This window comes from Bos grunniens, chromosome 15 (assembly GCF_055505025.1).
Source record: "Bos grunniens cultivar Pamir isolate PY7600 chromosome 15, Bosgru_T2T1.0, whole genome shotgun sequence".
NCBI lineage: Eukaryota > Metazoa > Chordata > Mammalia > Artiodactyla > Bovidae > Bos > Bos grunniens.
Window position 1 is genome coordinate 48,353,200 of NC_141179.1, and position 10,462 is coordinate 48,363,661.

At 40.6% G+C, this 10,462-nt stretch overlaps 1 pseudogene across 1 annotated transcript; it reads right to left on the bottom strand.

Annotated features, from left to right (window-relative positions):
• Window positions 1-392: 392 nt before the first annotated feature.
• Window positions 393-7,624, bottom strand: LOC147357951 (tripartite motif-containing protein 5-like; annotated as a pseudogene). The gene is made up of 4 exons (XR_015141402.1): window positions 7,067-7,624; window positions 6,407-6,515; window positions 3,764-3,786; window positions 393-1,924 (listed from the first exon to the last, which is right to left on the bottom strand). The product of XR_015141402.1 is annotated as a tripartite motif-containing protein 5-like (transcript).
• Between the last annotated feature and the right edge of the window lie 2,838 nt (window positions 7,625-10,462).

Below are 10,462 nucleotides of genomic sequence, written 5' to 3' on the forward strand. Positions count from 1 at the left end.
ATTTTAAAAGTCAACATATATTCTTATGATTTCAGTCACAGTGAAAGGGAACCGAAGAAAGAACAGACACCCTATGGGACTACTCCCTTATGTGTTAGAAATTACAGGTGTTGTTTCAAACATTGTATTGTTTAACTTTCACAATACTAATCAGGTAAATTTTTTATAATTTTTTTTCCCTTACAAATGAGATCCGGAGTATCACAGAATCTAGTTTACTTGCTAAGAGCCAGTGTGTAGAAACACAAAAACTATAATAAAATTCTAACAATCTTTGACAAGGAGAGCTGGTTGGAGTAGTCTGGACAGAGGCACAAAAGTGTCTAGGATATGGAAAAAGAGAGGTCAATAAAAAATAAAACGAAACAGTATGCCCTGAAAGCACAAACCTGTTTAATAGGACACTGACAAAGGTTTTATTTTTCATTAATTAATAGATCAAATATTTAAGCAGAGACACTTAGATGCTTTACATTTAGTAACATTTATCTTCTCACAGTGATCTTATGTATGGTTCAATTTTTTATATCAAGATTACTTTAAGAAAATAAGCACAGTGTTTAGGGATGTTATTCAAGATTATACTGCTAATGTGTAGAGAGACAGGTCTTGAACTCAAATACTCTGGATACAAAACTTCCTCTCTTAGTACGTATCATTTATGATATTTTCTCCTTAATTCCTTGATGAATAAGGGACATCATGGATAAACAGAGACACTGTTCAGCACTCATTCTTTAGAGAATTACTCCTAAACTAGGTGTTTGACAGTGTGCAAAAGTTGTTGAAAAGCTTTCCTTCTTCTTAGCAGTCAGTGGCAGAGGAAATGAGATTGTAAAAATTTGGCAGAGACATTCCTTCAATACTATTCTTTCTTTATGAGGCAGACATCCCTTTATGAGGCAGTCATTTTTCCTTAGGATAAGGGAATGGTGAATTAAAATGTTCTTGTAATGCAAAAATGATATTGGGAAAATACGACAAAACAAGTCTTACACCCTATTGATGAATTGTTGTTGTTGTTATTTAGTCTCTACCTCATGTCTGACTCTTTGTGACCTCATGAACTGTAGCCCACCAGCCTCCTCTGTCCATGGGATTTCCCAGACAAGAATACTGGAGTGGGTAGTCCTTTCATTCTCTAGGGGATCTACTCGACCCAGGGATTGAACCCACCTGCATTGAAGGTCTCCTGCATTGGTAGGCAGATTCTTACCAATGAGTCACCAAGGAAGCCTTTGATGAATTAAGGACATTTAAATTGAACAAGACGGAGGGGTGGGGCAACAGTAGATAAGCCAAGGTGTCTTAGATGCACATATGTCAAGAGACACTACAAAGAAGTGAGTGTGAATCTAAGAAAGTTCAAGAGTTTGGCCATCACAGAGTTATGGGAGCATTACATTTCCCAGGATTGAAATATGGAAACATTTTCTGAGTAAAGGAACATGAAGAGAGTTTATAGATGAGAATTCCTTGGTTTGTGACATTGACAAATAAGACATCAGTATTACAGTCTAGGAAAACCGCAATACAATGGGGAGGAATACTCAGGGAGAGGGTTAAGATCAAGGGACCTGAGGAAGAAGACTCATCAAAAGCATCATATTCAAACTGAACATATTCTTTTTAACCCTCTAATCCAGTAGCTATATTTAGGTTGATATCTCCAATATACATATTGACAATTTCCCTTGTTTTCAAATAGAAACTTCATCTTATATCCATGCTGTTTTCTACCATATACTCCCAGGATCCAGGCAGGTTTTTCTGACACATCTGCCTCCCAGTGATATTTCTGTGGTGTGATAACTGGGGATCCCAGGACACCATGATCTTCAAAATCATCATTCTTATATATATTGTTTGGTTCCAAATCACACACATATCTCAATTGCTTCTGGTCCTCAGAAATGGCAAGGTCCTAGCAAGAAGATTCAGGAACATGAGAACTGTGGGAAAAGTACAGAGTTGGATTAGGGCTATGATGTAGGTTTATTTGTAACACTGTAAAAGGGATCTTTAAAATAACTTGAATGGAAAGGTAGTGTGTGCGTGTGTGTATTGGGAGTGGAAATGGACATCTTAAAATATGAGACGTAATAGAAAATGAAAAAGTCTAAAAGGTGATGAAAATAGGGTGGCTTGATAACATTGTGATGTTTCCTTACCCCAGTAGCGTTGCACATCTGTCAGCCCTGAAATAATAATAATAAACCATAATGTTACATATAAACAAGGGAGTCAGCTCTGAAATCTATTTTTTCCAGATTAGGGGAAGGGCTGTGGTGAGGTACTGAACTGACGAAAGAGAAATGAACAAACACTTGGTCACTTCCCATAAATATGACCACATCATCAGCAGAAAGTATTTGGGCTTTGCTGTCTCTATCCACATCTAGAAATTGGAGGCTCCTCCCCATTTTACCCCCATCACAAGAATTCCACAGACACCCACTTAGGTAGCACTCCTCACCATTATTCACTCGCTGTACATCTGTCAGATCAAGAACTGAACACATTCTCCTTTGTCCCTTGGGGAGTGTTCTGGGCTTCTTCAGGGTTAAGTTTTCACTCCTAGGGAAGGAAAAGATTGACCCCCACACGACTGACTTCTTGTTCCTCTAAAACCACTGACTTTCACTCCACTGATGCACTTGAACTATCTTGGGAAAGGAGAGACTGGACACATGACTTTGGCACCAGAAGGAATGTGCTAATGTCCACCTTCCTAGTTACCCTCCATGTGACCTGGGACTGTACTGACCTGTCAGAAGGACAGTTTCTTCCTTCTTTAGTGAAATCATTAACTTCTCCCTCTCTAGCTCCTAGAAAGCACATTAAATTATTTGAAATAATATTTTGGTACTATAAAAAATTAATTTGTGAAAAAATCCCTGCATAGATACATGTTCCAGGGAGGTGTCAGAACATTAGGTAGCAGGACCTGGCTCCCAGGTGTTTGAGACATACCAGGTATGAGAACACTGTCTAGAGAGTCCCCAGATCTTCAAGGTCTGCTCCCCAATACACAGGCTCTCAGAACACCCTGAGATCTCAGGTTCTCTGGGAATAATGACAAACCCTTGAGAAATAGGACATTAGGAATATTAAAGCAACAGTGGTTTAAATTTTATGTTTGTAAAAATCTTGATGCTACCATGTACATGTGCAAATTTAAACACAAGGATGCTAACTTTCCATTCTGCCTTGTAGAGTATATGAGCAAGATGGGTCAATTGTTTGTAGCACAGCCATAATAGTCTTTGATATTCAAGTCTGTTTTTGGAAATCTAATCAGAAAGGTATAGAAGGGCCAAGTCTCTTCTATACTCAAGGAAAAATTCAAATATAAAGGAGTTCTCTCCAATTTGGGTGCTTGGCTGATAAAGAAGACATGACTCTCCCAAGGTAATTCAAGCACCTACTAAATATGAAAGCTGAGTTGCATAAGGACACCAAGTGTGAATTAAATATTTGAGGTCACAGGAGTCTGTCATTGCAACGTCTTATTCCTATTATGGCTACTGACTAAACTCTGTGACTTTCAATGACCACAATTATCTATGGTAGAAGTTGGTCCATTCTTAATCATTAGGAAAAATTTAGCCTTGATTTGTGAACAGAAATTGAAGGCAAATCTATATACCACTTTTTCTGCCTTGAGCATTGTTTCCCTCTAATTGGCCACCAGATAAATCTAGTCAGTGATTTTAATTATTTTTATTCCATAAATGGACTATCTCTGGTCTCCCACACGTACCTTTTCATGATGTTGTTCACATCCTAGTGAGGAAAAAAACATGAGTCAAGAAGTAATAGGTCCTCCCACTTACAAATCTTCATTACAACCCCACCAGCCCCTGATGGTGTGAATAGGATGGTCTCAATGTGAAAGCAAAAGTAAAGACAAGAGCGAGGCCAATCATTCTAGAAGACTCTTGTGATGCTGTCACATTTTCAACAAAGGTAAAATAGCTTTGACACTTGTAAAAGCAGAAGGCTTTTAGTATGTGCTGATGAGAGAACATAAAAAACCAACATATTCACTTTCCTGCAAAGGCATAAAATGGCCCATGAGGCTATTTGAATATTTAATGTTTCTTTAATTTATTCAACAAAAGTATCAAGTGTTATACTATTATTTGCCAAGCTTGAAGTCAGGCTTTGGAGAACCAAAGAGGAATACATAATCCTAATATTCTTCACGCTATTAACACGGTTTTTATGAGGCTGGAAGTAAACAAATGTATTAATGTATGTGTTTTTCATGTCTCTCTAGCGTCATTTTACACACTATCAGTGATCTCTTTCACTCCCTTAAGTTCAGCATACACACGGGCAGTTGATTTCCAAATGTTTACTTTTACTCAATTTTGTCTCTTCAGTTCAGTTCAGTTCAGTCGCTCAGTCATAACCGACTCTTCGTGACCCCATGAATTGCAGCACGCCAGGCCTCCCTGTCCATCACCAACTCCTGAAGTTCACTCAGACTCACGACCATCGAGTCAGTGATGCCATCCAGCCATCTCATCCTCTGTCGTCCCCTTCTCCTCCTGCCCCCAATCCCTCCCAGCATCAGAGTCTTTTCCAATGAGTCAACTCTTCACATGAGGTGGCCAAAGTATTGGAGTTTTAGCTTCAACATCAGTCCTTACATTGAAACACCCAGGACTAATCTCCTTCAGAATGGAGTGGTTGGATCTCCTTGCAGACCCTCTAGGGACCCTCAAGAGTCTTTCTCCAATACCACAGTTCAAAAGCATCAATTCTTTGGCACTAAGCTTTCTTCACAGTCCAACTCTCACATCAATACATGACCACGGGAAAAACCATAGCCTTGAAGACGGAACTTTGTTGACAAAGTAATGTCTTTGGTTTTGAATATGCTATCTAGGTTGGTCATAACTTTCCTTCCAAGGAGTAAGCGTCTTTTAATTTCCTGGCTGCAATCACCATCTGCAGTGATTTTGGAGCCCCCCCAAAAAAAGTCTGACACTGTTTCCACTGTTTCCCCACCTATTTCCCATGAAATGATGGGACCAGATGCCTTGATCTTAGTTTTCTGAACGTTGAGCTTTAAGCCAATGTTTTCACTCTCCTCTTTCACCTTCATCAAGAGGCTTTTTAGTTCCTCTTCACTTTCTGCCATAGGGTGATGTCATCTGCATATCTGAGGTTCTTGATATTTCTCCCGGCAATCTTTGTCTCTTAAATGCTTATTAATCTATTCAGTAAAAAATGAGTCACAAGAATCAGTAATTTATGATGTCTAATATGTAACTTACTATTCAGCAACCAAACTGTCTCCTCTCTTGTATCCCATTTTCATAATGTTACCAATAAGCACTCAATCACTTTCTGAAAACTAGAGCATTTATCTGCACTTTAGTTTGTACTGAGTCAGTTTTGTTCAAGTGCTTAACAGTTTGTAGCCATCTAATCCTCTTAATCATCAGAGGTGTTGTTTTCTTTGAGCAGATATTTATCAGTATATTTGGTGTCTTTAGTATTAGACTTATTTCCATATTACCAAAAACTAGTACAACAGCTGGGTCCACACCCAAAAAACAAAAACAAAGTCTCTCTGCTCTTTTCTTGTATATGACAAAAATTAAATAAAATTGCAATAAATAGAAAATTTTGTGGATATAGTTACAACTTTAATCAGTGCTTAATTTTGAAGCTCCAACCTTGTCATCAGAATCTGGTCTGTGTCTTTCTCCAATTCTATTTACTCCACCTATATTGACTTTTGGAGAAGGAAATGACAGCCCACTCCAGTATTCTTGCCTGGAGAATTCCATGGACAGAGGAGCCTGGTGGGGTATAGTCCATGAGGTTGCAAAGTCAGACACAACTCAGGGGATCTTCCCAACCAAGGAATCGAACCGGGGTCTCCTGCATTGAAGGCAGACTCTTTAACAGCTGAGCTACCAGGGAAGCCAGGACAGAGCCATGAGCCATTGCCAAATGTCTCAATCAGAAGAGTCAAGGACAAAACACATGACAGGAATGGAATCTGAAGTTCCCCGTGTTATCCTCATGAGAGATGCCCTCTGTATAAATACCTCCCTTCCAGTATCTATGTTCATCTGTGATATGTTCCCTTTTTAGCACCACCCCTATCAGGGATATGGAGAAGGCAATGGCACCCCACTCCAGTACTCTTGCCTGGAAATCCCATGTACGGAGGAGCCTGGTAGGCTGCAGTCCATGGGGTCTCACAGAGTTGGACACGACTAAAGCGACTTAGCAGCAGCAGCAGCAGCAGCAGCAGCAGCATCAGAGGTAGGATCAAGGAAAGGACTAATCAAATGACAACTGTCAGGGAACAAAGAGGAAGGCCGCTACTTGTGACCACCCAAGATACTGTCCAAAACATCTGTCTAAATCCCTCAGGAAGTGCCTTCTCCTACCTTCCAGGCAGCAATGTCTGCTCTGACTTTAACTTCCAACTCCTCAGCTTCCAGCTGCTTCTCCCTCAGCTTCTCTAGAGCTTCCTGGAGTTTCTTCTGTGAGAAAAGAACTACGCAGAGTCAAGTTATGGGCTTTCTCAGCATCACTATAGAGGATAAATGAGAGAGAAGTGAGGCTGATTTCCAAAGAGAATCCACTTTACAAAAATTGTAGAGAACAGCTATTAGAATCTATGACCTGGGAGAAAACCTGAGGTGGGGAATGTATTCTTAAGACTCAAGAGATAGGAGTCAGCATTCTCTTTGGTTCTCTTTGTTCTAGAGAAACCTGATCCTGCAGCAGGGAAACCACACGTCTCAATCCACCCAGTGTCCTCATTACCCTCCTGTTCAAAGTCATCATGAGAGCTTCTTTGGGCATCAGATCTCCACCTATTTCTGACTAAAAGTCTGTGTGTAGGATCATTACTTTGTAATTGGGGGAATTTACAGAAACATCCCTCACACATCAGAGCGTGGGCATAGGATGAAAAGAGATCACAGGCCTCAAGTCCATGGTGACCAGGTAAACAAAGTCCAATGCAAAGTGCAGATTTCCCCTCAAGTAGCACTTCATGACCTGTCTTTCCTCCATTCCGCTCTCTTACCTGATAGTCCTGGGCAACATCTTCCATGAGGAATGTGTGGTGACCATGGTGCTCCTGGGACCGTGCACAAAGCCAGCAAATGACTTCCCTGTCCTCCTCACAGAAGAGCATGAGTTTCTCTCCATGGCGAAGACAGAGATTTCTCTCTTGGTCCACCTCTACGTTCAACTTGACCTCTCTGAGCCTCTGTACTATGTTGGCCACATGCCTATTAGGCCTTAGGTTTCCAGGCTCATAACTAATTCTGAACACAGGGTACCTTCTGTCCTCATCTTGGTCATTCATGGACACCATGTTGTTTGCAGTGATGCAGGCTTGGCAGAAGCTGTGGCCACAGTCAAGGCTCAGGGGTTCTGTCAGAAGCTCCAGGCAAATGGGGCAGGTCACCTCCCCCTGTAGGTTCACCACAATTCCTGAAGCCATGAGAGCTGCTCAACTGCTCCAACTTTTCCTGACTTCTGAGGATTCTCTTTCTCAGAGATCCCTGAGTGTTGGAAGGTTTAAAAGGGGACCGAGTTACAAAGATAGAAATGCAAGATATTAGTTGTGAATAAATCAAGTACAGTCCAAGACCAGATTATTGAGGAACAAAAGTGAACCATGAAGATACAAGATAAGAAGCTTGGTGACCTGGCAAAAGGACATTTCATAATACTTTTAAATTATTTATTTATTTTTTTAATTGAAAGGGAATTTGCTGTATGACTCAGGGAACTCAAACCAGGACTCTATACCGACCAGAGGGATGGGATGGGGAGGGAGGTCGGAGGGAGGTTCAAGAGGGAAGGGACATATGTATATCTATAGCTGATTTAAGTTGATATTTGCTAGAAACCAAAGATCCATCTAGTCAAGGCTATGGTTTTTTCAGTGGTCCTGTATGGATGTGAGAGTTGGACTGTGAAGAAAGCTGAGTGCTGAAAAATTGATGCTTTTGAACAGTGGTGTTGGAGAAGACTCTTGAGAGTCCCTTGGACTGCAAGAAGATACAACCAGTCCATTCTGAAGGAGATCAGCCCCGGGGTTTCTTTGGAAGGAATGATGCTAAAGCTGAAACTCCAGTACTTTGGCCACCTCATGTGAAGAGTTGACTCATTGGAAAAGACTGTGATGCTGGGAGGGATTGGGGGCAGGAGGAGAACGGGATGACAGAGGATGAGATGGCTGGATGGCATCACTGACTCGATGGATGTGAGTCTGAGTGAACTCCGGGAGTTGGTGATGGACAGGGAGGCCTGGTTTGCAGCGATTCATGGGATAGCAAAGTCGGACATGACTGAGCAACTGAACTGAACTGAATACAATTCTGTAAAGATATTTCATAATAATTTTAAATACTTTACTCTTGATTCATGTCACATGACAAATTCCATCCTTATCTGTGGAATTATTTTTATTATGTAATTTTACTAAACAAAAGGATGACCTGACACTTTTTCCACTAAGATCCTTATGTGACCCACCATCTTTCCATGCTCCAAATATCCTCAGTATCAAAATATCAGTATGACTGTCTCTTGTACTTCAGTAAACTCGCCTTAAACGTTCTCTTATCACATAGACCTGCTCTGAAGACTTAACACAATGTAGTCATTGTCATCATTTGTTGGATGTTTACAATGATTTCCCTTATTGTCATGACATAATTTTAGTATATGACAAGGATTCCCAGGTGGCTTAGTGGTAAAGAATCTGCCTGCCAATACAGGCGATGCAGGTGACTCGGGTTCAATCCCTGGGTCAGGAAGATCCTCTGCAGGAGGAAATGGCAACCCACGCCCGTAATCTTGCTGGGAAAATCCCATGGACAGAGGAGTCTGGCGGGCTTCAGTCTATGAGGTTGCGAAGAGTCGATCACAACTGAGCACACACATACAGTATTTGACTATGTGTGTCTGTACATGGTGAAAGCAAACCCGTTATCAGATATGTAAAGAGAGATGGTGACTCACAAAGATCACGTATCTTCAATACAGAGTGGAACTAAGCCTAATGTATTAGCGGTCCTCCTTTAGGAACCTGTCTCCTACCCATTGAGCTAATCAAAGACAGACAAAGGCAAATTCATGGACTCAATTAATACCCAATGCAGTGGAGGTGTGGAAGTGAAGAAGGGAAGAGATACAGATCACTTGGGAGGTACTGGGAAGTCTTAGTGGGTAAATAGTGATTTCACCTTGGCCTGAAAATAGGTCAAGGATATTGATAGGAGCCCAGAGATGTGTGTGTGTAAGAGGATTATAGGGAGGGAGGTAGTATCAATATACTCAACCAATCACACAATTCAGGTATCTGAAAACACATAAACACAGGAGAAATAAATGTAAGTCTTAAAAAAAAAAAAAAAAAACTCTCAATATGTTGGGCAAGATCATTCGACTAATTATCACTAATAAGTAACATATGCTAGCAACTAGACTAATATCCATAAAAAGAAATATGAGTCTAAACAGAAGATTTAAACCACTATTAACTTGATATTCACCTAGAAAGTAAGAATAAATAAAAATTCAGCCTTAGGTGCATATATATGTGTATATACACTTGTATACATACAAAACAACAAATGTGGAAAACATTACCAAAAAGATGCAGATGTTGTTTAGAAATGAAATAATTGGAAAAATAAGGGCTATCCAAGAATTTCAGCTTGAAAATACAACAGTGAAAGTGCAAACTGAAGAAGATAAAGGAATATGGAACGAGAAAGAAGAAAAAACGTTCCAGGTAGAGGAAATGAATTGTGTGTGGAAGACACATTATCTTGTATGAGTTTGAAAAGGCCAGTGTGGCTGCTGTACAGAAGACGGCAGGGTTTCTGCATCACAAGAGGCTGCAGTGACATTAAACATGACACTTCCCAAATTGTATAATTTTCAGGGACCCATCTCCAAGAGTCAGGAGAAGTTATCAATGTTTTCCCATCAGAGAGGAGTAGGGGCATGACCAGCTGTGCCCCTGGGCTGTGAGATATTGGATGGACCCAGTGTGGAATAGGGAGGATCAGGTAGGATGCAGGCACAGTTGCTCAGTGGAGAGATGATGATAGCTCGAGAGACAGGGTAATGAAGAAAATGCTGGGCAGCAGGTGAGAGTGAGAGATAAGAAGAGGTATAAGGACAAGATTGGGAGTTGGACTAGATATGTGGGGACAAGGGGTAACACCAATCCTGGAATCTTTCTTCCTGTAAGGTAATATTTGCTTACTCTTCTAAGTATTGTTGTTTTTGTTGTTGTTTGTTTTTTGTTGTGTGTGTATGTGTGTATGTTTTGTTCTTCTGGGAAGCCTACTGCATTACAATAAAGTGAAAAGTCAGCAGACTTTTGAGAAGGTAACAGGCAGAAAGGCCAGGGATCTCCAAACGGAGGAAATAGGCTGCAAGTGTCAGAATGTTT